Consider the following 25,884-nt stretch of genomic DNA (forward strand, 5'->3'; position numbering starts at 1 on the left):
CCTTGCTGTCAGACCATCAGTGACCTTAACTTGCTCAATATGTCATTCAAAGTGAAGTTTTCTGGTTTGGTCTGGATGGATGGATGGATGGATGGATGGATGGATGGATGGATGGATAGATAGATTACCAATGATTGGTTGGTATGCATTCATGGCTCAGGGATCTTTATTTCATTGTAGTTGCTGACCTTGATGTAAGTTGCCTTATTTATTTTACAAATTTTAAAACCAAATTTTTAGATTTTTATTTTAAATATTTCAACTTCAGTCTTGCAAAGGTGTGGGAATAGGAAGTGTCCAGAGAGCCAGGAGTACCAGAACAGTCTTCATCCATCACCTTCAAATTTACATCTTACAAAATCCTGGTATAGCTGTTGCCTCCTGACCCTTTCTCACCAGTACCCTCTCACACTCCTGTGCCTTTTGTGACTCTGATCTAGAAGCTGCCACTCAGCACTGATTACTGTACCTTTTCCATTTCTCTGATTCTGGGACATCTCTCCAGTCTTTCATACCTGTTTGCCACATCAGTGCGAGCCACTTCTTTCGCAGAAGCTCTTCTCTTCTAATCGCACACATAGCCGTGTGTGCTCATCCCAGAAGTCCCAGAAGTACTGCTGTGAGGTTCAGGGCATCCATCCATCAGGACACCTGATGGCCCAGACGCTTCGGTTTGGGTAGGTAATTTTGATGCTTGGCTAATGTGGTCTCTGCAAGGTCTCCTCATCATTTCACATTTTTATTTCTATCTGTAATTAAGAGGTACTTTGAGACAGATCTTGGGATTGTGTAAATACACTGTTTGTATTTCTTCCTTTCTTAGTTTCAACATCCATTGCTGTGGTGTTTGCCAAATGGTGTTTTCCTATTTTTGTTTTTATTCTTGGTAATTGAAGTTCTCCTCTAGGACTCCATGTGTCCTTTTAAAGTGAGGAACATAAAACTTTTAAAATAGCAGTGGTGGGTCCCCTTTTATCTGGGAGGACAATTACACGTGCTGTGAAGCAGAAAAATATGCAGAGCCAAAAAAATCTCAAATATGAATGTTATTTGAAATGTTCCTACTGTTCTTTCCCTGCAGAGGAGGCAGAGGACAAGACATGGGGCTCCGTTGCCAAAATAGCCCAGTAGTTCAGTTCTGGCCACAGAGCTTTGGTTCTGAGGTCTTAAAGACACGATTGCTTGTTGGGTTGATATTGAAGAATGGCATCATTTTGGATGGGTTGGAAGGACTTACTGACCTTGAACCTGGCTCTTTGCCCCATGCTCTTCAGGCTTTGATGAAGACTACCCAAGACATGGCTGCCTCCTTTAAGGTGGCTTGCTCTTTTGACATGGCAAAGAACGTGTCTGGAGGAGGGCCTCTAAATGCCAGCATTTTCAAATTTAATTGGTTAAAAGGAAATATTCTGAAGGGGGCCCGAATTGAACCTTGGAGTGTCCACATGCCGAGCACACACACTGTCACAGAGCTGCACCCCTGGCCTTTTTTGAAAAGATTAAGGTAACTCTATTTGTCTTGAAGTGTTTTTAAAAGGTGGGAGTGTATTTTGTTCTTTGATTTTTTTTTTTTTTTTAAGTCCTTATCTGGGCTTTGTATTTGTCTCTTAAAAGACTGAAAGGCACATGTCTTTAATCTCAGCACTCGGGAGGCAGAGCCAGGCAGATCTCTGTGAGTTCGAGACCATCCTGATCTACAAAGTCAGTTCCAGGACAGCCAGAGCTGTTACACAGAGAAACCCTGTCTCAAAACAAACAAACAAACAAACAAAAGGCTGAAAAGATTTATGTTCTTTAGGTGTGTTTTGTCAGATTCCATATATTTGTCTGGTGGAACTATGAAGAACTACGTTTTAAGTACCTTATGTTCCCTCTCAGAAAGACCTGTAGAGACTCCTCATTTTTCCTCACTCATCGTGTGCTAACTGGTCACAAATGACATTCTTGAGGTATGAAATGTAGCTATTATATTTGGAGGAAAAAAGAGAAATCTCAGGCATTCAGACCGCAAATGTTGAGTGACACCAGCTGTCAGTCATTCACACTGACTAGAGAGGGGGGTTTGGCAGTAGGATTCCTGGTTCTGATTCAGTTTATATCTAGGTATTGGCAGTGAGATTGCACAGAATTCATGTGTCATATCCTTCGTGTTCTGTTGTGTTTGCGTTTCTTGGAGAGTATTTGAAATTTGGCAGCAAAACAGCAGAGGTAGGTAAAATCTGAGTGTTATTTCTAGACCCTAAGTGGAAATCAATGCCATTGTATGCTTAAGGTGATTTCAAGTGCCAACCTGGGCTTAGAAAATGCTTTGCCACTCCTGCTGGGGTGCCAGCTTGGGTAGAAGTAGATGTGGTATATTATGTCCTAGGCATACCCACCACCACCTCAGTGGTCTCCTGCAGGCCGGGGCTGGTGACAGAAGAGTAGGTGGATTTCTAGGTTGGAAGGCAACTTCCTTGCCTTAGTTAACGTTTAATTCTATAACACTTTGAAAATGCTTGAAAAGTTTGCTATTTTTCTCCAACCACGCCATTTAATTCTAAGTTTTTAGAAAACCATCTTTTGCATAATCATATCCATCCAACAGAACAGGAGCTCCAAGCTTCTGGCCAGCAATATTTTATGTGGAGAAAGATCATTATGAACTAGTTCACTATGCACTCTCATGTCTTAATGATTATCTGAGATTTGTTAGGAGATCAATCATTTTAGAACTGTGGGAAAAGTGTTTTCACCTGCTGCAACCCTACTGGCAACATTGTCTACAATATTCTCTACAGTGGGAGGCCACTCCTGGAAGAAAGAAACCTGCCCAGGTCTCTCAGAAGAGTTGCTGACTCACTTAGGCACACCAAACAGTTTAAAATTAAAGTAAGGGACCCAAAATGTGTGTGCCAGAGACAAATTAATGCGGAATAAGGATGTGTATTCGCACATTGAGCTCAGGTTCATGGGTCCACACTGGAGTCTGATACCGACTGTGATCAGGGTTCAGGCCTCACAAAAAGAGGGAGAATGGTGAAGTCTTCCAGAAGAAGTTGGTTTTGTGCCCCCTGTCACACAGGACGAAAGTACCTTCTATATCCCTGCACCTTGGGAAGTGCAGATCCTGTTGTAAATTCTCAGCACACTTGCATGTTCCCTGTCTAGTAGAAGACTCTTCTTTGCTCTGTTTCCCTCTTTACCTTCACAAAAACTCAGTAAAACAATTCAGTAATGAAAATCCCAGTTTATAGAGGCAATTTGTTGGAAAAGAAGGAAAAAAAAAAGAATCTCGAAATACTAAGCTTCCTCTTTCAAAGCCGAACACTCTTGCTGCTGGTAATAATTTTGAAAGCAGAAATCTAACTTTCGATAAATTATTTTGGAAGAATGGTTCAGACTTAGGTGGATAAGTCACTAATTACAGTGGTATCCTTGCATCGCACCACATCATCAGCATATTCGTGTGTACCCTGGTCTGACTCAGACCTGCAGGAGCCCTGGAGTTTTCCTTTTAGGGTTTTCAGAAACAAGTCCACACAGTCAGTGTGGCAGCTGAATGAAACCCGAAATTGATAAGTCCAGGAGAAAGGGTTGCCATCTACTCTTGGCTCCCTGCCTCCTCTTCTCCACCTCGTGAAAGTTAAAATTTAAAAATCATAATAGACCAGGCGGTGGTGGCTCATGCCTTTAATCCCAGCACTCAGGAGGCAGAGCCAGGCAGATCTCTGTGAGTTTGAGGCCAGCCTGGGCTACCAAGTGAGTTCCAGAAAAGGCGCAGAGCTACACAGAGAAACCCTGTCTCGAAAAACAAAACAAAGAACAACAACAAAAAAAAATCAAAATAGATGTGTGGTCCTTTTTAGATTCACAGGGTATATTGCAGGGGGAGGGGCCGATGTATGAATGAATGTGAGAATACTGATTTGTTTTAACAAATGACTGAGGTTTGGGTTTTCCTCTGACTGGCTAAACAGCATCACTGTTCTGGTATAAAGTCAGGAAACCCTGCTCAGCAATGATGTCAAGCCCTCCTCCTGCTTTGGGATGGGAAGACAAGGAGGTAGGCACCAGTGGTCCTTCTCACGGGAGGCTTGTTTGCTTCTTTTTAAATTGAAGGGAGGGATTGTAGATAGTTTCAAACCTTCTTGTACCAGGAGAAGCAGTGGATTAACCTCTTCTAGTCAGCTTCAGCCAGTAATGGGTTATCATCTGTGGTGCTGTGTTTGATTACGTACTTTTTAAGGGCAAATACACTAAGCTAAATTTTTTTTTTAAGAAATTGTAATTATTAATGAAGTTGAAAATTGATAGCTTTCCTTCAAAATGCATGGATCTGAGGTACTCCACTCCTCCATCATTCAGCCTGATTCCTGCACATTTTTGCTGGCAGTTCTCCTGTCCTCCTGATGCGCATCTTTGTGACATAAATCTGTGCCTTAAATCATTATCTTATGTGACCATCTCATCCTTGTCTTTGTGTGGAAGGCCTTGTGCGTTTCTGTGCACTTGGCATGCTTTGCTGGTGCACTTAATGAACAAATACTTAATTCATAGAAATTTGAGGGGTTGGGGATATAGCTCAGTGGTAGAGTGCTTGCCTAGCAAGCGCAAGGCCCTGGGTTCGATCCTCAGCTCCACATTTAAAAAAAAAAAAGGAAGGAAGGAAGGAACAAACAAACAAACAAACTTGCAGCATTTCAGCAGTGTATATGTGTGTGGACATATCCATCATTAAATCTTCTGGTGTACTTCTGGTTCTGTGCGCTACCAATTTATATGAATTACGCCATTTCAAGTAGAAATAATTGAGTATTTTGATGTCTTGAGCGCACCAGCAAGACTTCCACTCTTGTTTTGCTTTGGTTTTGTTGCTGATCTGAGACAAGGTCGATATGTTTCCCTTGCCGGCCCTGGTCTTCTCTCAAGTCATCCTCTTGCTTCTGCCTTTTCCAAGTTCTGGGACTACAGATGTGTGCTACTGTGCACAGCTTTTGTTTTTATTTTCTTAAGTAGCCAGTTGTTGTTCTGCTTACCATTAGGATGGCTGGAAATAGTCTGGTTTTTTAAGCCAAGATTTCTCTGTGTAGCTCTGACTGTTCTGGAACTCGCTCTGTAGACCAGGCTGGCCTTGAACTAAAAAATGTGCCTGCCTCTGCCTCCTGAGTACTGGGATGAAAAGTGTGTGCCACCACTGCCTGGCTCCTTTACATTTTTCAACCATGGAAGTAGGCTTCTTAGGGTACTTACTGCTCTGCCTCCTAGCAAGGCCTTCATTTGCTGTCTGTGAGCTCTTGTAGTCTCTTCCCGTTTGCTGTGAGGGTATTTGCAGGGCGTCTGTGACTGCAGGTCCACCACAGCATGTTGGTCAGAAGCATTGATCTTGAGGCTCCTACAGGCTGTGTGACTCTGACCGTGCCACTTGCTCTGTGTCTTAGGCTCCGATTCTGACAGCAGACCCTCCACTCTGGGGTCTTTGTGAAAATGAACTCAGACAGCACATGGTAAGCTCTTGGCCCACGTAGCCATGAACAACTTATAAATGGAAGATGCCTTGCTAGTAATAACAATAGGCACACACTGCTCCCATGCCCTTGCTAGTAATAACAATAGGCACACACTGCTCCTATGCCCTTGCCTTAGGCTGTTGCTCCTGTTGCACCCTCAAGATAGAGAATCATTTCAGTACAAGTCTTTAATGTACTCAGAAGCCAGTGTGGCCTGTAAGAAGGCTTGGGCTTCTTAGGACAAATAATTCCTTTGCTTATTCTTGGGGAAGACCAGCAGAGAAATGAAGCCAGAAGCCTGTGCTGTGTTCTTCACCCACTAAAACGGATTTCTTTGATCCTTACCACCACCACCACCACCACCACCACCACCACCACCACCACCACCCTTTTTTAGGACAGGGCAAATAGATAATATTTCATAGTCCTCCTGTCATCGGTTGTTTATTTGGTAACAACTCACTATCAAAACCTAGAGCACTTGTCCCCTGGAAACTCTGTGGTGCGGTTTATTTGTTTCCTGTTTGTTCTTTGCCTAATCCCACAGAGAATCTGAAGCGGCTTTCAATTAAAACAACAGAAAACATCCCAGGTCACAGAAAACCCGAGAGGCCATAGTAACAAGATGACCCCACGCCACAGAGGGAAGTGTGGGGGTTTATTGTTTTGTTTGTTTGGCTCCCTCCCCTTTCTTCCTGGAATCTGGCTCATCTGGTACTCCACAGCAGAGGGAGAAGAAAGGCAGTGAGCTCTGCAGACAGGCATCAAGCTTCGTCCCTGTAAGTGCATACAGTTTTGTATGTTTGTATTTTGGTTTGTTCCTGTGAGTAGTACCCTAGGGTTCATTAACATCGGTTCTGAGACTCCCCGGAAGATGCATGGACGGAAGTGAAAACCATGATTGGTACATCCCCAGAACTCTCCATTCTCTACCCATGAAACACAAACTCTTCTTTCTCCACTGCCCCGTAGATGTTGAACAAAATAAGACTTTCAAAGAGATGGAGAGGATGCTGGGACGTGAAATGAAGGAGCAGCAGCAGTGGCATTTTCCCAAAGAAAACAATGGCAGGCAGCAGGCAGGTCCTTGGGACATCAGCAGGAAAGTGGAGAACAGAAAGGGCATAAGCTAGGCAAAATGAGCAGCAGGTAGCAAGGTCACGTCAGGAAACGTCACCACATTCCTCCAGCAAAGCTAAGGGAGGTGGTGTGGTTGGAAAGGTAACCACAAGTGCAGAAGGGTGTGTGTCTGTGTCCACATTCATGTAGCCGCATGATCCATTGTACCACCACAGCCCTTCTATAGCCTGGATATCAACTCAGTTGTATCCCAGAAGCTGCAGGAAGCCAGCCCAGGAAATGACAGAAGTCTTTGCTGACAGGATGAAGCGAATCCATCTTTCTTGATCCAGACTGTGAGAGGGGAAGTGAGAGGAGGAGAGCAGGTGGTCTGCGTGCTCCTGGAATACTGCAGTGACTCTGTGTTACGCAGTTAGCATAAAATGATATGTCTTGGGGCTGGCCATAGATGACCTTTTCTTGTGATTCAGGATCAGTGGGTCTTAGATAGTAATGCTACAAATGGCGTGAGGCCTGGACACTGTAATGACCAGCCAGCCAACTGGATATCCTCCCCACGTCCATGCTCAGGAGTCTGTGGAGAGAACCTGTGCTTCTGGAGAAGCCCCGCATGTTCTTGTCCAGCCCCTGGATCCTGGAAGAGAGATGCCCTTGGACCTGGAAAACCAATGGCTGATCCTTTCTCAGTCTTCCACCAGGGCTCTAGCTCCTGTGGAGCCTCTGACTGCCCCGGCAGTGGGAACTAGTGGCAGAATCATTGTGAATCACACAAGTTAGCATTGTCTGTGTCTTTGACTATTTGGGGTACCCACCCAAGATTTGGGTGTTACCGTTCTATTTGTTCCTATACCTACCTCCATCTGAACCTAGTAATTAGTAGTAAGGGAGCCTGCTTCCTCACCTGGTTATTTAATGTTTCATTACTACATAGGAAAGAGCTTCTATATCTCTGCTGATGCCAGAGTTTTTACACAAGATGTACGAAAGTTGAGTCAAGTTATTTATTGGAAGGGGTCTCCCTCCCTTTTAAAAACCAGTTTCATGTAACCCAATCAGCCTCTCACTCACTACACAGCCAACAGTAACCCTGAGCTTCTAATTCCCTGCTTTCTCCACTGGGGTACTGGGGTTACAAGCCTCTTCCACCATGCCCCATTTAAACAGTGCTGAGAATTGAACCCAGGGCCTTCCTAAATGGTAACAAGCATTCTACTAACTGAGCTATATCCCTAGCCAGTTTCTCAAAAACCAAGTAAAGATTTTGAAACACAGAAGTTTCTTTTTCTGTCTTTGCTTCCTGGTAGACATTTTATTTGGTTATGTATTTTCTTTTTCTTTAGCAATCCTGGGGTTTTGAGCCAGAACGTCATGCATGCTAGGCAAGCACACTGCCACTGAGCTCCAGCTCCTGTACCTGATGAACTGTTAATCCCCATGTGAGCTCAGTGGTCAGCCTATATCTGTCTGTGTACATCCCTAGCACTGCACAGAACCAAAGCAACAACAGCAAGTCAAAACCCCTGCATTGAAGGAGTCCAGCAGGGAGCCCATGATTGTTGTGTGCCACAATAGAGATTACTCCAGAACAAGACGATTTAAGAAAAGCACTGAAATTCAAGAGTCAGTCTATTCTAAAATTTGTAAAAAACAAATTTTTAACAAAAGTAAAGTTTAAGTACTTTAGAATTGTTTTCTTACAGGCCAGTAAAAGGCCAAGCAGGTAAAGGTGTTTGCTGCTAAGCTGAGGACCTGAGTGTGTCCCTAGCACCCATGTGGTAGGAGATACCTGACATCCACAGTTGTGCTTTGACTTTCCCATGTGAGCACCATGGCATGTATACACATACATATACACAATTTAACAGTTTTTAAAATTAAATTATCATGTAGTTCTCTGTTTTTTCTTATCCATGCAACCATCCTTTATGGTTTTTCGAGACAGGGTTTCTCTGTGTAGCTTTGCACCTTTCCTGGAACTTGCTTTGGAGACCAGGCTGGCCTCGAACTCACAGAGATCTGCCTGCCTCTACCTCCCAAGTGCTGGGATTAAAGGCATGTGCTACCACCGCCCAGTCAACAACCATCCTTTTTTGAAAATTGTTCTCTGGGGCTCTTCAGTACATGAAGAGAATCAGAAGTACAGCTTCTTACCAAGTTCCCTTTCCAAACACACCATGGGGGAGTGAGAACCGGAAGGCCCTCGGGTGAGCCTCCTCATCTCTCCTATACCTGCATACCCCTTGAGTGGGCATAGGTTGGGAGTGCTGAGGTGAGAATCCAGTCTGGAGGTCAAAAGGAGTTAGCAGCCAGTGTTTCCATGGCCAGGAGATATCTGCTTCCATCGTGTGTGGTGTCACATGTGGTCTTGAACCAGCAGTCCACTGCCTGCCGTCTGCCTTATGTGAAACACCAAGGGAGCAGAGTCCCTTGACTTAGAGCAGCTGAATGACAAGGCTGTAAACTTGTGTCTAACTTCCAAGCACGTGCTCTCCAGCCAGCCAGCTGCTCTGTGCTTTGTTTCTAACGTGGAGCGTCAACCTCTCAAAATGTGAGATGCCGACTCTTCCCCAAAACCAGTTTTGAAAAATGTAGGCAGACAAGACAGACAGACAGACAGACAGGCATGACTTGGGCCTTTAAAATGTGGCCCAAATGGCATGTAAATGGATGTCAGCTGTTCCTCCTGTGCTGGTAGATTTTTGGTTTTAACGTCCTTTGGTGTGATTTCTGTGCAGAGGAATGCTACCTCATGCCATCATATCCCCTCTCAGAGAAGATGAACCAAAGCCATCCAGGGGCCACCTCAGGGAATATGTATCCACAAAGTGAAGCATTCCCAAAGGGAGAGTTTGGAATCCAATGACAGTGTTATTGGGCTGGCAGGGTTTTTTAAAGTAAGATTTTTTTTACACAGATAGCAGTTGTGTTATCACATAGCGTGAACCACGTTAACAGGTTCCACTTAAATTCTCTCTGTTTCTAGGTTCACTGATAATCCTCTGAAAAATTACTTTAGTAAGTGAAGGACCAACGTAGAACTATGTTTTGCAAATCAATTTGTGGTTGGGTTTTTTCCCCCCAATTTAACCTCTTTTCAAAAAGTATATTTAATGCGTATGCAAATGTACTTGCTGCCTGTGTGTGCGTGTGCACAGGTGAAGGACAGAGGTGAGAGTGGGCATCTAGTATCACCCTCTAGCAGTCTCCACCTTGATTGTTACTAACTTTACTACAAAGTCTCCCTGAGCCCAGAGGTTGCTGTTTCAGTGGGGCTGGCTGGCCAGGGAGCTCGGGTCCTCCTGTCTCCATCTCTCCCCTCACCCAGCCCTAGAATGGCAGATGCACGCAGCCAGACCCAGTGCTGTATGTGGCTGCTGGGAAACCAAACTCATGCCCTCATGTTTGGGGAACACCAAACACTTTCCCTACTGAGTCTCCTCCCCCACCCTGATTTGTGTTCTTAATACCTATCCTTGCCCAAGGGGAAGTGCCTCTAGGACCCTTATAATGAAGCACTATTAATGGATTCTTTTTCTCGGGTGACCCAAGGCAAGTACTAATTTGCAGGTTGTTTCTTCAGAAATGTAAAACATTTTCCAGTGGGCAGAAGGCATGCATCCACTGTACTTCCATGTTCCCCTGCACACCCTAAGACTTGAAAGTAAGCCAGAACTAGAAAATGTTGGATTGAGATGTTATTTTTTAACATCTGGCTGATTTAATACAAAATATTTATGGGTCGTTGTCTCTGGCATGGGGCTTTCTGTGTAGGTGGTGGCAGATTTCCTGTGAGTTTCACAAGCTCCAGGGCCAACATAGTTGCAATATGTACCCTCTGTGGCCACAGCAACAGGAAGAAGAGTTTCTTAATCCACTGTTGGCTACCACAGTGTAGGTGGAAGGTGGATATATCAGAGGGGGTGTCCTTCCTACCCCCAAAACATTGCAAGTTCTCAAGTACTCAAATGAGACAGAATAAGAACGGTGCTTTAAGGAATTGTGAACCTTGAGTTTTAAAGGCAGATTATCTCGTGCCTAGATGTGCTCTGCTCGGAATTGCTGCTTACAATACCCTGTGGGTAAAATGGATATTTTGAGCATGACTGAGCTTATTAAGGGCCCCACAGTGCTTCCTCTGCAGGGGTTTAGAAATTTCAAAGGGTTGGGGAGTGGGCAGAGGGCAGGATTATGGACATGTAGCGTGGAGAGGGCAGGAGGATGGAAGTAACAGGGTTGGGATGTATCATTTGTGCCCCTGAATGGCACCGGGCCAGTGGGCCAGTGTGGGCTGAGCGTGTCAATTTAGGAAGACACAGTGCAGGAGAAAGGTTCAGGCGCTGTTGCTGTAGACGGGCACCAAGGAAACCACATTAGGGGAAACTCACCTATTAGATCTTACCGTGATGGTGAAGTCGTAAAAGTTTCAGAATTAGAAAACAGAGGTAAATCTCTCTCAAAATTCCCAGCATTTTTAAAGAAGATCTTTTGATCTCAGAGGTGAGAAATGCTGCTTTTCTGGTATCCCAGTCCCTCTGTTCAGTGGTTGGAAGCTTCCCTGCTCCAGGAAGTGAGTGAGTGTTGTGATTCTCTGAGTTCCACTTTCTTCTCCTGCCAAGTGAAGGTGTCCACTGCTTCCTGACTTTTCTTTGTTCCAGATGCCAATGTCTCTTGGGCATTTGTCTCCATAGCGAAGCAGAACAAAGCAGTGTAGACCAGACTTCAGGTGGCCATTCCTTCTCTTGCCTAGGAAAGGAAGCTAGGCCTTGGGAGAAGGGAGACCACCCAAAGCCTGCCTCCTTTTTCAGAAAGGACTTCTTAATGGAAGTTGCGTGTATGGCTCCCACTGTAATGAGGGCACAGTCTTCAACCTTTTACCTGGGTCATTCTTCATGTTTGCAAAGTGTGCTCTGTTCTCTTCTTCCTGGTTCCTTGTAATCCCCCTTTTTTACTTCTAGCACTAAAGGATGTTGCAGACCACTTGACAGGCTCTGTGGCTTCTGTACCCTGACCTCCAGGCCTCCTGCTGGAAGATGAGGGTATTCTGGGGTCTGGAGAAATGCAGCAGCTCTTTTGACATGAGTTTCAAGGAAGTTGCTACATGGCTTATTCCTCTGAAGGAAAGAGATAAATCTAGCTTTTTCAGATCCTTATTTTCAGGTTGAGTCCAGAATTTGCAAAACTTAACTTTACTTTTTTTTTTTTTTAAAGAATATATGTATGGTAGAAATACTTTCTTAGGAGGGAAAAAGAACTTCACTAGTTTGGGAGTTTCATAGCAGTTAAGGGTTCTGGGCTTAAAAATTGATTTGGAGGACTGGCGAGATGGTTCCATGGATAGAATACCTGCCATGCAGGCATGAAGAACTGAGTTCAAATCTCTGACACCCATGAAAAAACTAGGTGTAGCTGTGCTCATTTATAACCCCAACCTGGGGCAGGAGGAAGCAGACAAAGATGCTTCTTAGAACTCACTCCTTACCAGTTGGGCCAGTCAGTGAGTTCTGGCTTCAGTGAGAGAGATCCTGCCTCAAAAGATGAGAACAATAGTAGAAGACATCCAACGCTGCCCTCTTGTCCTCCACGTGTAGACGCACGTACCCACATGAACATACACCATATGTGCACGTGCACACACTTACAAGTTGATTTGGAATATATGGTCCTGTATCTTAGGAGTTGCTGTACATTGATCCCTTCATGTAGCAGTTAAACCTCCCATATCCTTGTTCTTGACCAAACTTCCGTGGGGTCATGGGTACCAGTGTTGGAGCTGGAGTGCAATTTGGCCCTTTTTCATTTATGAGCATTTCTATTTCTGCACAAGGACGAAATGAACGAATGAGCGGCATTCCGAGTTCCAGCCTCTTCTGTGTTTTGTGGGCTGGCACCACCTGCTTACTGGGTGCTGGTTTTATAGAGATGGCCATCCCACCTGTGAATTTCCTTCAGCTCCCAACAGCAATCTCTGCGCACCATGAAAACCAGCCTAGAGGATATTCTAGAACATGTTTGGAAGATGTTGAAAGGATATGAGGAGGGGAGCTGGGGTAAAGGTTCAAACAGGAAGAAAGTAGATACCAGAAAAATACCACTGTATCTCCCATGGTATGACCCTCCCTGCCCCCAGCCCCCCAGGTAACATCACAGGATTGTACAGGCACCGTACCTGCGTCTAACAGGACACCTTGAGATCCCCCTCGTCTTCAGAAGACCTAGAGTCTTAATCATACTTGGCTTCAGTCTCCAGTGCTTACCTGTCCAGGGTAACTGGATGGGTTTGAGCAATATAATACACTTGATAATTTGGACAACTCTCTAGAGGGAGCCAGATAGCTGCGATCAGGAGATAAATAGTTCAGAGACCAAATGAGAATTTACAGACATGCGGTTCCTAATTAATTGGAAAAGGCAGAAGGAGCCTATCTCTGTTGACATTTACACCTGAATAGCTCTGACTGGCATTCTACCCACTGTGCCTGTGTTGGCTCCCCGTCAGGACCCAACTTAACAAAAAAAGCAGCAAAAGAACAGGAAGGTCCTCAACTTTTTTTTTTTTTTCTTAAAGAGGGCATTTTGACTTCAGTGAAGGGCTTTTCTTTAGTGTAGAATACTATTTAAAAAAAAAAAAAAAAGCAACAACAACTGGTTGAAACTGAGAAAATGATGATTTCCAGAATAATTGGATTCCTACTGGCAAGATGGAACATCAACACTTCTAACACATTCCAGCAGAGTTGATTACCCCCTCCCCCAAGTAAGTGCATTGTCTCCACCTCCTCTGCTCACAAAATCCAAGAAAAATAAAACAAGCCAATAGAAGTCTGTGGAAAAGACAAGTGTTGTTTTCCTTGTGTGTGTGGGGGGGGGGAGGGGGGGTTCAAGACAGTTTTTTTTGTGTAACAGCTCTGGCTGTTCTGGAACTTGCTTTGTAGACCAGGCTGGCCTTGAACTCACAGAGATCTGCCTGCCTCTGCCTCCTGAGTGCCGGGATTAAAAGTGTGTGCCTTGGGGTTGGGGATTTAGCTCATCGGTAGAACGCTTGCCTAGCAAGAGCAAGGTCCTCGGCTCTAGCAAAAGTGTGTGCCTCCATGCCAGGTAGTGCACATGCACATGTGTGCATGTTTAATAATAGTTTTTGCAAAAACATTCCAAGCATATTTCAACGGTTGCATTTTTTAAGGCACTTTTGGACTACCATATAAGGCTAAATATGTATGTGACATGCATTTTTGCAGATGCTAGTATTTTTCAGGTTGACCAAAACCCTGGTTTTTTTGAGTCTTATGTTAACCAGGATATATGATTATCAGGGACAATTTTATTCTACTGTCATGAACAATTTAAAGGTGTAACTAAATTTTTATTTTTTATTTTTATTTATTTATTTTTTTATGATTGCTACATGGTAGTAAAAATATTTGGTAGAAAAGGTCCTGAGAATTGAACCCAGGGCCTTGAGCGTGCTAGACTAGCATCCAACCTAAGTCATAGTCTTATATATATTTTTTAACTGCAGGAGATGGAACCAGCATGCAGCTTGAACAACAGAAAAGTGTATTGTGGTGATTTAGTCTAACACATACTCTAAAACAGTAGTTCTCAACCTGTGGGTCATGACTGCTTTGTGGTCGTATATCAGATATTTACATTATGATTCATAACAGTAACAAAATTAACAGTTATGGAGTAGCAAAGAAATGATTTTATGATTGGAGATCAATACAGTAGGAGAACCTATGTTAGAGAGCTGCAGATTAGGAAGATTGAGAACCACAATGTTTAGAAGTCCAGAAGCCTTCCATGAGGAAGGGGAGTGTCAGGACCTCAGGAGTGGTGAGTGAGCAGAGATACAGAAGCAGTAAAGGAGCGGGCTGAAGGTTCCTTGTCTGTGGCTGTTGATGTCTGTGCTGTTTAAAAGGTGCGTGTTTCTTTAAGGGCTGTAACCAATTTAAATGCAGCTGTGCATCCTGGAAGTTCAGTTCTGTTAAGATTGTGGCTAACAATGTCAAGCCATCTTGGTTAATATGAACTTTACAATGTTCACACAGTGATGGAATTACCTAAGACACATCTTTCGGGTATCCTCATGTTTAGTGGTAATTTATTTTGTATATGGGATTATGACGGGGTAGTTGAAATAGAGTTTAAGATGTATAATTGCATATAGTAAAATAGTTAAGATTCCAGAAAGGAATGAATCTGGAGGCATTAAGTGATATAAATAGGAAAAGAAAAAAATTTACAAAATAAAAATAAACCAGCTTTATAATTAGTCACAGTATTGAGGTAAGGCACCTGTTTCCCCTTCTGGTGTTTCACAAGGAGGAAAAGTGGACTGTCGACTCTTTTTTTCCTTGTTTTTATGGAGATCTGCTTCTCTTGGGGCAGTATGAAATGAGATACGACAGTTACCAGAAGCACTGTCCCAAAGAAGATTCCGGGAATAGTTTTTGCCAAACTGTGGCTAGGCAGCATTAGAGCAACTGTTGATAGTGTTTATGGGAACAGCTGTGAGCAGGTGATGTGTGACCATGCACACATAACCATCTGAATTCCATGGGTAGTCTATATGCATGGTTATCTTACACATCCATTAGTCTCTATGTAAATGGTCTTGCTTTTCATAACAGAATTTCATCATAAGGCTTCTCTGCTATGTTCTAAGTAATCATTTCCCTATGGGTGGCAATGCTCAATCATTTCTATTAACTTGACATAAACATTTATGTGTATAGAGGGGCTTTTTGCATGGAGTGTTAAAGCCTTGTACCTTCTGGACAAGTAATTCCACCAAAATCAAGAGGAAGAGGTGATGTAGGCTCACAGCTACAAGGCACTGAGTTTCTGAGGGGGATGGTGTAGTGATGAATTCACACCATTGATACAGATCTCTGGGCCATCACCAGTTAGGTGTGTAATTGCCTCAAAATAGGCTCAAACACCTGTTTTAAGAGGTGCAGCCTAAGCAACAATGCTTAAAGCCTCCTCTGTGATCCTGGCCTTCAGTTGATCATAACAGCACCCAGGTTGCCCCTGTGGGACACAGGCCTGCCTTGTTAGGAAGTGAGCAGCATTTAGGAGCCCACAATACTTCACATAACTCTGTGTACAGTAACAGAGATTGGAAATGGGGCTGTAAGCACGAACAAGCAAACGAGTTATAAATATAGAATACTCTCTTCAATTCCTCTGTAGTTAGTCATGGAGAGACAGTGTGAGTTTTATAAACTTATAAGGAATATACAAACAGTTCCAAATTTAAAATAACTTAGAGTCATTTTTAAGTGTGTGAAGGGTATTTTTTTTTCCATCCTGTCCATTTAAGCATCTGTGACAGGCCGTCATAAGTGATCCACGTCTTTATGTGCTCAAGCCTGCTGCTCTGGACTGCAGAAGAGTCAGCACTCTGCAGAGACTTCTTGTTTTTCTTCTTTTTCAGGACAACAAAAATTGTGTATGTACTGTGAGCTTTGTGGAGAGAGAAAGAATGGCAAAGGTGTGGACAGAGTTAACAAGTCCTCCCTATGAGTAAACCAAGAGAGTCTGGGTGCAAACAGACCCTGCTCAGGCAATGAATGGTCTTTTCTGGAGCCCAGTGTCTGTCATCCTTGACTTTGGCCTCTCTCCCCTTTTTAAAACTTGTCAATGGTTTCAGCCTTTCTGATCATCACACATTATAGAAGGGCTCACTATCCCACAGTGTGAATCATGAAAGCCCAGATTCATGAACGAAAAATCAAAAGGAAGGAAGCACTAGCTGATGCCATACCAAGGGTGGACTTTAAAAGCATTGTGTTAAATGGAAGGAGATGGTCACAGGAGAGTATCCTGTTTGATTCCATTTAAGTAAAATGCTCCTAGCAGGCAAATCAGTGGAGACAAGAGTAAAATTAGTCATTGCCCAGAGCTAGGGAGAGGGTTAGGACGGTGGGTATGGGTTTTTTCTTTGGAATGATGAAAATAACTCTAAACACTGATTGTGGTAGTATTTGCACAAATTCTATGAAGACACTTAAAAACCACTAGATTTTCTACTTGGAGTGAATTATAAAGTATGTGAATTATATATCAATAAAGCTGAGATCACAAAGTGTGCAGGAAGAAACAGAATCTCCTAGCACACAGTAAACAGAAGAACCCCTGAGCCTTTTCTGCTTTCTTGGCCTTTGTTATTCATTGAAATTTCCTGCTCTTCATCTTGGGACCCACAGTGCCTCTGTCTTCTCCGTCTTCGCTCTTCCCTACCCAACTTTGTGGTTAATGATGCTATTTGTACTTTTCTTCTTCTGGCTTCTTTGTTATTACCCCCTCTGCAGTGTCTTGTTTGCCTATTTTCTCCATCCTCTGCCCAGCCCTGTTTGGTTCCCGAGGATTCAGGGATCCCGTGGGCATTGTCAGGATTCGATGGTTTCTCTTGCTTATTAATGAAACATTCACAGATGCTTCCGCAGCTGAACTTTGTGGTTTACCTTCTGTCCTGGGCTGTGAGATGCTCCTTGGCTCTTTTCTCTGAGCCTTCAAACTGTGCTCTCCCACAGGGAAGACACATTGAACTGTTCCCCCACTTTAGAAATTTCACTGGGGGAGATGCGCACGTGGCATGGCATGTGTGTAGAGGTAGGAGAAAATTCGTGGTGATTGATCCTCTCCTTCCACCATGTGGGTTCCAGGGATCGAACAGGATATCAGAATGGCAGCCAGAGCCTTTACATGCTGAACCATCTCGTTGGCCCTGGCTCACATTTTCTTTTCTTCCATGATAAAGTTTCAGTCTCAGTGAACTGGATGAATGGACAAAGAGAATGTGTCTGTGCTGTTAGAAGGGGTTTACAAGCTTGGTAAGGAGCAGTTCTTGAGTTTGGCATGAGCTGTGACTGAGCCAGGCACTTGAAAAGAGGCCATGTGAGCATTTGAAAGGCTGAGCCTGATAAAGCACCACCTACCCTGTGTACTACTAAGATTTGACTGCATAGAACTGACTCTGAGGGGCCTGTACCCTTTTGGGTCTTACTGGTGTGGTTCCCTGCTAACACAGCAATGTCCTATCTGATGAGCTGTGTTCACTGTGCATCTTCCAGCAGAGAAAGCGCTGCTTTAGTGTGCAGCTTTACAGGAGCTCTTGCAGATACCAACAAGATCCAGCCTTGTGGCTGGGCATGGTGGCACACACATTTAATCCCAGCACTCTGGAGGCAGAGGGAGGAAAATCCCTGAGTTAGAGGCCAGCCTGGTCTACAGAGCAAGTTCTCAAACAGCCAAGGCAACACAGAGAAACACTGTCTTGAAAAAGAAAAAGAAAAAAGAAATCTAACCTTTTATTTGTCATGGAAAAATGTCCATGAGACTTCCATTGGCTGCAACTCAGTAAACACAGAAAACTGACTTACATATTCTCTGTATTATCATTCGGAATCTGGCCCCTCTTCCAGTGCTTTCTCCTTCTGACAGAGGGATTTACCTCAGAGAGTAGAAAAGGGTGAGAGGATTTGGGGATTATTGCTCCCTGGTGGATGCATGCTTAAAAAGAAAAGATTGCATGAAAACAACTCCCCTAGAACATGCTTTCAGATGGCAGAGCTGCTTAGCTACCAAGGGGGATGTGTGGAAAGGCTGCCGTCATCAGTTGGGAGCTCTGGATGTGATGGCCAGCCTGCAGCACAGCACCTTGATGCCCTTGCAGGAGTTCTTCACTCTCTGGTTGTTTCCAGTTTGGTCCTCTACAAGTGACTCATTCCTACCCTGTGGATTAAATAATGTATATAAATAACATGCTTAAAAAACATGCATCATCGGGCATATGGGAAATAACACTGAGAGTTAACTCTGTATTAATAAGCAGTCTTGTATTTTGCCTCTGTGGTATAAATTGCATTTATATAAGAGAGACTCCAGTAACTATTGTGGAAAGGATGACCTGGGAATGTTCAGTGATTGGAAGCTCAGAATGAGCCTGCTGAGTATGGACATTTCCTTACTTTTCAGATCTGAGTCTGAGCAAGTTAGCTTGGACATGGAAGACCATGGTGGATCTTTCAGTCTCAGCATATTCTACACTGTTCAGACTGCTTCTGTGCTGTTAGAATAGGGTTGCAAGCATGGTCGAGAGAGCAGCTCTGTGCCCCCACGTGCCAGACCTTCATTAAGCACCCGGGGAGTGCGTGCTACAAAAAGGTCTGTTTACCTTGAATATGTGGGGGAACTGGGTCAAGATCGGTGCTGTCGGGTCATGGGGGGGGGGGGCACTGCCTGTAAAGCAGTGGCTTTCCTTAGTGCTGCTTCAAGCACTGTCTAGGGACTTTGCAGAGGTGATTGGAATTGAGATGGGGACCTACCTGTAAACTTCCTTGGGACTCTGGCTATCTGTGACTTGCTGCCTGCAAAGCAAAAAACTTTGAAGGTGTGGAAGAAAGCAGAGAACAAAGCCGGAGAAGAGCAGTGGGGAGAAACAACATGTGACTTGTTACCCCCTCTACTGACAACCCAAGAGCCCAGAAACTTCCCAATTGTAGTTTTGTCCAGGGGTCTTCATGTTGTGAAGCAAGCCAGCCCTAAACAGGCTTGAAAACCCTTTGAAAGTGAAGAAGGAGAAAATGACTTGACACATCAGATGCTGGGAAAGTTGGGAGCTCTTTGACTAGTGTGCGAACAGATCCAAACCACGTGGTCCTGTCCTCCCCTCATCAGCTAGCGGTGCACCGGGAGCGTCCTGCTCAGGTGCGGTTTTCTTCCGTGGATGTTCTCCACCTGTTACAGCCTTTCAGTTCAAACAGAAACGGAAGGATCTTGGATTCTGACTCTAAAATGGTGTCTCCCGGGTCTGCCTTCAGTCTCTCCACAAAAGGAGGTGTCTGGGTTGGGTTGGGTTGGGTTTGGGCATAAGGCAGAGAATACTGTTACCGACGTGATGTTCTCGGTGAGCTTTTAGGACTCTGGTTGCCACATGAACTTTCCTTTGCTGTGTGACTGACTGGATAGTGGCTATGGTCTTGGCTACGGGCTTCCAGGCAGACACTTGATTAGACGTTGTTTTGAACTCTGTGGATGCTGTCTGAGCAGTGAGGCAGTGGGGTTCGCCTTTTGACACTGCGGAGACTGTAAGCATGTTCGATTCTTGTCTTGCTTTTGAAGAGAGCATTCTCATTCCTTCTCATTCTTACTCTCTCTGTCTCTCCCTCCCTCCCCTCTCTGTGTGTACAGCTCTATTTAGTTTTATTTCTGTGCTTTAAAGCTTTTCCACGAGCCTGCAGACCTTGCTGGGATGCAGTACAGTGGCTCTCCGAGCCTGAGAAGCCAGCCCTGCTTCCCAATGCTTCATTCCTCTTTTGATGTATCCTTGTCTTACTTGACATGCCTGATGCTGGGTAATTTACAAAGAAAATACATTTATTTTTCATAGTTCAGGAGACTGAGAAGTTCAAGAACATGGTGTCAGCCTCTAATGAGGACCTTCCTATTGCATTGTTACATGACCAAGGCGTCACATGCTGAACTTGCCTGCTTTTCTCTCCTTAGGTGAAGCCACTATTAACTTAATGATGTCCCGTCCTTGTGACTTCATCTAATGCTCATTCTGTCCCAAAGGCCCTACCTCCAGCATACGAATTTTAGTTAGATTTCCTGTCTTACCCACCACAATGACAATAGCCAAACTGCAACATGATTTTTTCCCCAGAGATGCATTCAACTCATAGCAACATCTTTGCTTGGGGTATTAGGATTGGGGAGAAGTATGTAGGGAGAGATACAAGGGGGACAGATTGAAGGCTATTTTAGAAATTGAGAGCTAGGTAGACACAGCACAGGTCCCAGCTAGGCTGTTCTCCTCCCTGGACCCACCATAGTCCCTGTGCCCCTTCCCTTCAATCAGGCACAGTTCCTGCCAAGACACTTGTTCTTTGAAAACTAGACCTGCCAACCAAACTACTAAGAGTCCTGAGTTCCCTGGCCCATCTCTGCCTTCCTTGAAAGGCAGCAAGGCATGCAGGCATAACGAGAAGCCTCCTCACTGTTTTGTTTGAGGGCCAAACAGAAAGTGTGACCAGCCTTGGTTAAATTCTGTCCTTGGGCTGTTGGCCACCATGATTGAGTCTGAGAAGAGCTCTACATTATCAGGAGACTAGAGAGATGGCTCTGTGGTTGTTTGCACTTTTGCTCTTGGAGAGGACCCATGTTAGGTTCCCAGCACCAACACAGTTGGTTCACACCCGTCTGTAACTGGTTTCAGGGGATCTGACACCTTCTTCTAACCTCTAGGCACCAGACATAAATGTGGTACACAGACACGTATGTGAGCAAACAACCCATACACATACACCAAATATATAAATCTCTAAAAAAAACAAATGTGTTATTATCATTGTGGTCCTGAGTATTGCATGTGCTCTTGCCTTGGAAGGAACCAAATTAACTCCCAACGAAGCCTATGGAAGAAGAATAAAAGGAAGGAGAGGAAGGATGGAAGAGGGGTCTACCTCTTTAGCTCCTGGGCAGGATGCCTTCGAGATCAGCCACACACAAGTCTATTCAAGGCTTATCTGCACTCTCTTCCATAGAGTACTTGGTTGTGTAAAGAAGTAAGAAAGGCTCCTTTTGAGGTAGGCAGCCAGGACCTGTGTTACAGACTGTAGATAGATCTTGTGGGCGCAGTTTCAAGCCTGGGGGACCCCATGAAAATCCTAGGACCTAGTAGGGTTCCAAGGAATAGGTAGGTGGATTCTTGCCCAGAGACTTACAGGCTGATAAGAAGTGTCTTTTTAACCCCAAACTAGAGATTGGACTACAATTGAGTATGATGCTTTTTGGAAGTTCAGAGCTGTAATCCCCATGGGCTCCAACAACAACCACAGCACCTGTTAGCTCCCACTCACTCCCCAGGCCTCTGCTTTATCTCCAGTCTTCGTCAACTTTCTTGTCTAATGCTTCCCTCCTGTCGGCAGTGTCTCTTACCTTACTCTTTCCTTGTTCGGCTCTGGAGTTTTAGGGTACTTGACCATCCACAGACCAGTTCTGTCCCTCAGCAGTTATTTGGGTTAAAGTTAATTGCATAGTAAAAACTTGTGTGGCCAAGGTACCCCTCTTCCCTTATGGAAGGGAATGGCAAAGAACTTCGGCATCTGTGCTTTGAAGATACGGTTTCTCAGAGCTTGCGATCAGTAAAGAATTTACTGTCAAAAGCAAATGAACAGGTTAAAAAGAAATCAGAATTTAATAAATGCCAGGACTCTGGGGAGGAAAAGAATTAAAGGCTGATCTGTGAGACTTGATTTTTGAAGAGTTTTAAAATATGCACGCTGACCCTGAGCCTGTCTTTCTGGTACAGGAGGTGTTGTGGCTTTGGGGGGCTGTTTCAACAAGTTTTTGTTTTTGATTGTCATCCCTGTACATGAATTCCAAGGAATAGAATGGTCTCGTGGGCAAAATCAATTTGCTTTCCTCTGTGTGTTAGTTGACAACAGCTTTCATCTCCTCTTTTAAGGTCGGGCTGCCCTTTTAACTATGCCCATGTGCTGCTCCTCAGGAGCTGGGGAAGAGGTCCCCTCCTCTCCCCATAGTGCTGTAATTGGAAATTTGGTTACTGCACTAAATTTTAAGTTTGGCACTCATGTAGAGCAGCCATCCATCTGCTGGCAAGACGTGCTGCCCGGGGCTTTTCAAGAAATCCCTTAATAGTCCTGAACACTAATAATATTTATATACATCGAAATGAGACAAAATTTACAGCAGGCTTCTGAGGCTGGCTCCAGGACTCTCTAATCCTGGACGGCCCTGTGTTCTCTTGCTTCCTCCTGGAATCCTCTGTGCCGGGGAGAGAGAGGAACACAGCTTTCTTCCTGATAGCTACTGCACATTTCTGGAGTCTGTCCTCCAGCAAAAGTCTGCTTCCCTCCTTATTCTTCTCTTTTCTCTGCATACCCCTTTCCTACCCCGCTCCCCTGCAGAATATTAGATGTAGATTTGTTCACAGTTGCCATCACTCACTGTTAAGGAGCCCATTGATCTGGTGGGGGCCCATTGATCTGGTATCTGCCTCAAAAGAATAGTTCCATCTGTAAAGACAGTGTTTTAGCTTTACTGTTCTTGGTTGGGAAGAAGTTCCCATCACAGGCATGGAACAGGACTCAACACATTCTTGGATTAAGAAGTCACTTGTCAAGTATTTCTTTCTCATCCCGGGAAAATGTATCATTTACCTTTGGGGGTAACAGATTAAAGACGGTGCACAAGGTCTTTTCCCCTGTTTCTACTAGTAGGAGCTTTTACTACTCCATAGCTATTTGACCTTACTGCCTGTTGGGATGTGTCATTTTCTATCCTATGTGATTTCCATGAATTGCCATGTGGTCCCCTTTAATAATCTCTGATGATAATGGTGAGGCTCCTAGTCTGTTTTCCCTTCCTCACCAGTCACAGAGCATGGTGTTGGTGGATGGCCAGGATGACTCTGCCAAGGAGGCTATGGCTAGTTACCTGAACTTTGTGGGTGTGTTACTCTGTGTGAACCATAGAGGGATGGTATAATCAGCAGCAGATTCCTTTCCATTGGCCATTCTTCTGTCTGTTTTACCCACTGTGGTCGTCATGCCAGCACTACAGCCCGATGACCTTTCTAGAGTGAAAACAACCCCTGCCTAAAACCTTAAGTGATGGCCTGCTATCCTGTGCTGGCCCCATTCTGTTCCCAGCAACATCTCAGCCTGTATTTACAAGTGAGATCCTCTTTGAGAGATGGTCTTGATGCTCCATCCCAACATCTGTCTGCTTTTCAATGCCAGTCTTATGGTCTCTGACACCCAAGGCATTAGGAACACCATTAGGAACTTCTCTACTCCTCCCTGCTTTCCTGGTATAGTGTCCTTTCCTTGAAGTTAGGGACTGCCACCTACCAGGGTGTCCAGTTAGTTGCCTGGCAATTAGGTGCAGCACACATCCAGTCAGTGCTGGGTAGATAAATAAATGCAGAATGGATTGAACCACTTCTGTCACTGATGAATTACAAACTGAAATCAACACAAACAACTTCAATGCTTGTTTAGACCTCAAACCTTGATGTAAAACCTGTGCAGTGTATATATTTAATTAAATCGTCAAACTATATCATCTTCAACTATGTCATCTTTCCATGTCTTTGAGTGAAAGAGTCAACGATAGTGTGTGAAGCTAAAAACATGGTAGGTTGAAAAGTGAAATCCATTTTACTGTCTTCAAGATAATTGCTATGGTAGGCAGTGTCTGTATTCCGGCATTAAGGGCTCCTACAGCATTTCCTCTTCTGGTGTGACCACAGATAATTACCTTCTGCTTATTTGTAGGCTAGAATAGATCTTCTAAAATAGCCAGAAGCTAGTTTTAGTAAATGAATATCATAAACCAGCTGAGAAGGCTCTCCTCCTTCTCTTGTGCGCGGCTCTGCAGGTAGGTCTTATTTGTGGGTTGTTCAGTTGTGTGTGATAGATCAAAGTTGGTATCTTGTCACATGAAGAAGTTCAAAGGTCAACAGTCCAGTGTTATTCTAGATCAGTGGCTCCTCAACCTTCCTAACGCCGTGACCCTTTACTACAGTTTCCCATCTTGTGGTGACCACCCAACCATAAAATTATTTTGTTGCTACTTCATAACTGTAATTTCGTTATGAATCACATTGTAAATATATCCAATATGCAGGATATCTGATAAGTGACCCCCAAAGGGGTCACAACCCACAGGTTAACAACCGCTGGTCTAGAGGCTTCATCATCCTGAGAGGCTAAGTTCCTTTGATCTCACACCTCTGTGTGTTGCCTTATGGTCCAAGATGGCTGTAAGAATATCCATGCATTACTTCTGTGTTCCAGCCAGCAAGAGAGAAGGAGAACATGTACTGTGTTTTTTTGAGGCATGTTCCAGTAAGCTCTAGTGAAAAATTTTGCTTATGTCCCATCATGCAGACCTTCAGACACACGGCCATACTCTAGCCACAGTAGATGGTAGGAGACATAGGAGTCAACAGAATGACAGCATGCCCAGCCAAATACCCAAAACCCCTGCAGGGGGAAATAACCAGAGGTGGGGGATGCCCTGATGCTTCTGCAGGGGGATGTCTTTGGAGAAGGATGCAAGATTACTTATGCCTTGGCAGTGTCATGAGACCCCTTTGGTTTTCTTACTGGGTAATGATCCTGATTGTGAGGTGTTGACATTGTGGTGCCTGTTTCTAAATGCTGTGGCACAGGAACTCTTAGATGTGACTAATCGCTGTATAGACTGCTGTGAGACTCCACAGGACAGGCTGACTCAACCGAGTCAACTCTGAAAACTGATCCTAAAGTCATGTGATGGTGCCCACAAAGATGGCTGTGCTCATCGAACAGTAACGTGTGGGCATTGAGAGTGCACTTGATGCTGGGACGTGGCTGTAATGGTGGGGTGCAGTGGTACTGCTGCATAGCAGTGGTATCCACCATCAGGTCTAACGAGTTCTTTCTGAGTGGCTTGACCTTTACTTGCAAATATTTATATTGATTTACCCATGCACAGGCATGGAAGCAACTAGAAACGACCATGTGAAGGGTTGGCAGAGTGACTGGCCTTTGAGAGCAGATGGATTTGTGTGTTCTGTATGTTCTCTGTGATTGCTGGGGTTTGGGTTGGTTTGGTTTGTTTTTGGTTTTAGCATGCATGTTTTTTTATATAAGAAAACAATGGAATCTTGAGTCATTGGTACATCACAGTTAAATAACATATTTATATAGTTTTGTAGTGTTTCCCAACAATATCCTCCTCCCCTCCCCCCAAAAAATAGGGCACATATAATGTTAACCAGATTTTATAACTTGTTGATTTATAGGTCATTCACAAGTAAGGCTCACAGGCCATGGTGTGTGCTCGTGGTGATGTATTTATGGAAATGCACAGCAGAGCATCTGTTTGGGGTGTGAAAGGTGGAGCTGTGGTTCCAGGGTGCAGGGAACCTGTGTTCTACCATCCTGTCCCATCTGATCTAACGACTTGCTTGTAGTCGGAAGGTTGTACTATGTGGAGAAGTTGCTGGTCCTTGCAGACACAGGCACTACCAAAGACCTTTTGTAAGCATTGTGGCTTAATCCTCTTTAGAGCAAACGAGCACTTCTCCATGCCCTTGGGGTTTTTTGTTTTGTTTTGTTTTTTTCTGGAGTTCAGAGAGACCACGGTCACACAGTAAAGTGTGTGGTTATAGTTTGCTGTAACCTAGACGTGTTGACCAGTCTTGTGTTGTATTAGCTGCTTTTCTGTTGCTGTGGTAACAAATTGAGAGACTTCATCATGGCGGGGAAGGCATGGCATCAGGACTGTGAGGCAG

At 44.3% G+C, this 25,884-nt stretch overlaps 1 protein-coding gene across 2 annotated transcripts in view; it reads left to right on the forward strand.

The window, feature by feature from the left end:
- Nucleotides 1–25,884, forward strand: part of Igf1r (insulin like growth factor 1 receptor) — a 285,642-nt gene that overhangs the window by 191,719 nt on the left and 68,039 nt on the right. The gene's annotated exons all lie outside the window — the stretch shown is intronic.

This window comes from Onychomys torridus, chromosome 1 (assembly GCF_903995425.1).
Source record: "Onychomys torridus chromosome 1, mOncTor1.1, whole genome shotgun sequence".
Taxonomy (NCBI): domain Eukaryota; kingdom Metazoa; phylum Chordata; class Mammalia; order Rodentia; family Cricetidae; genus Onychomys; species Onychomys torridus.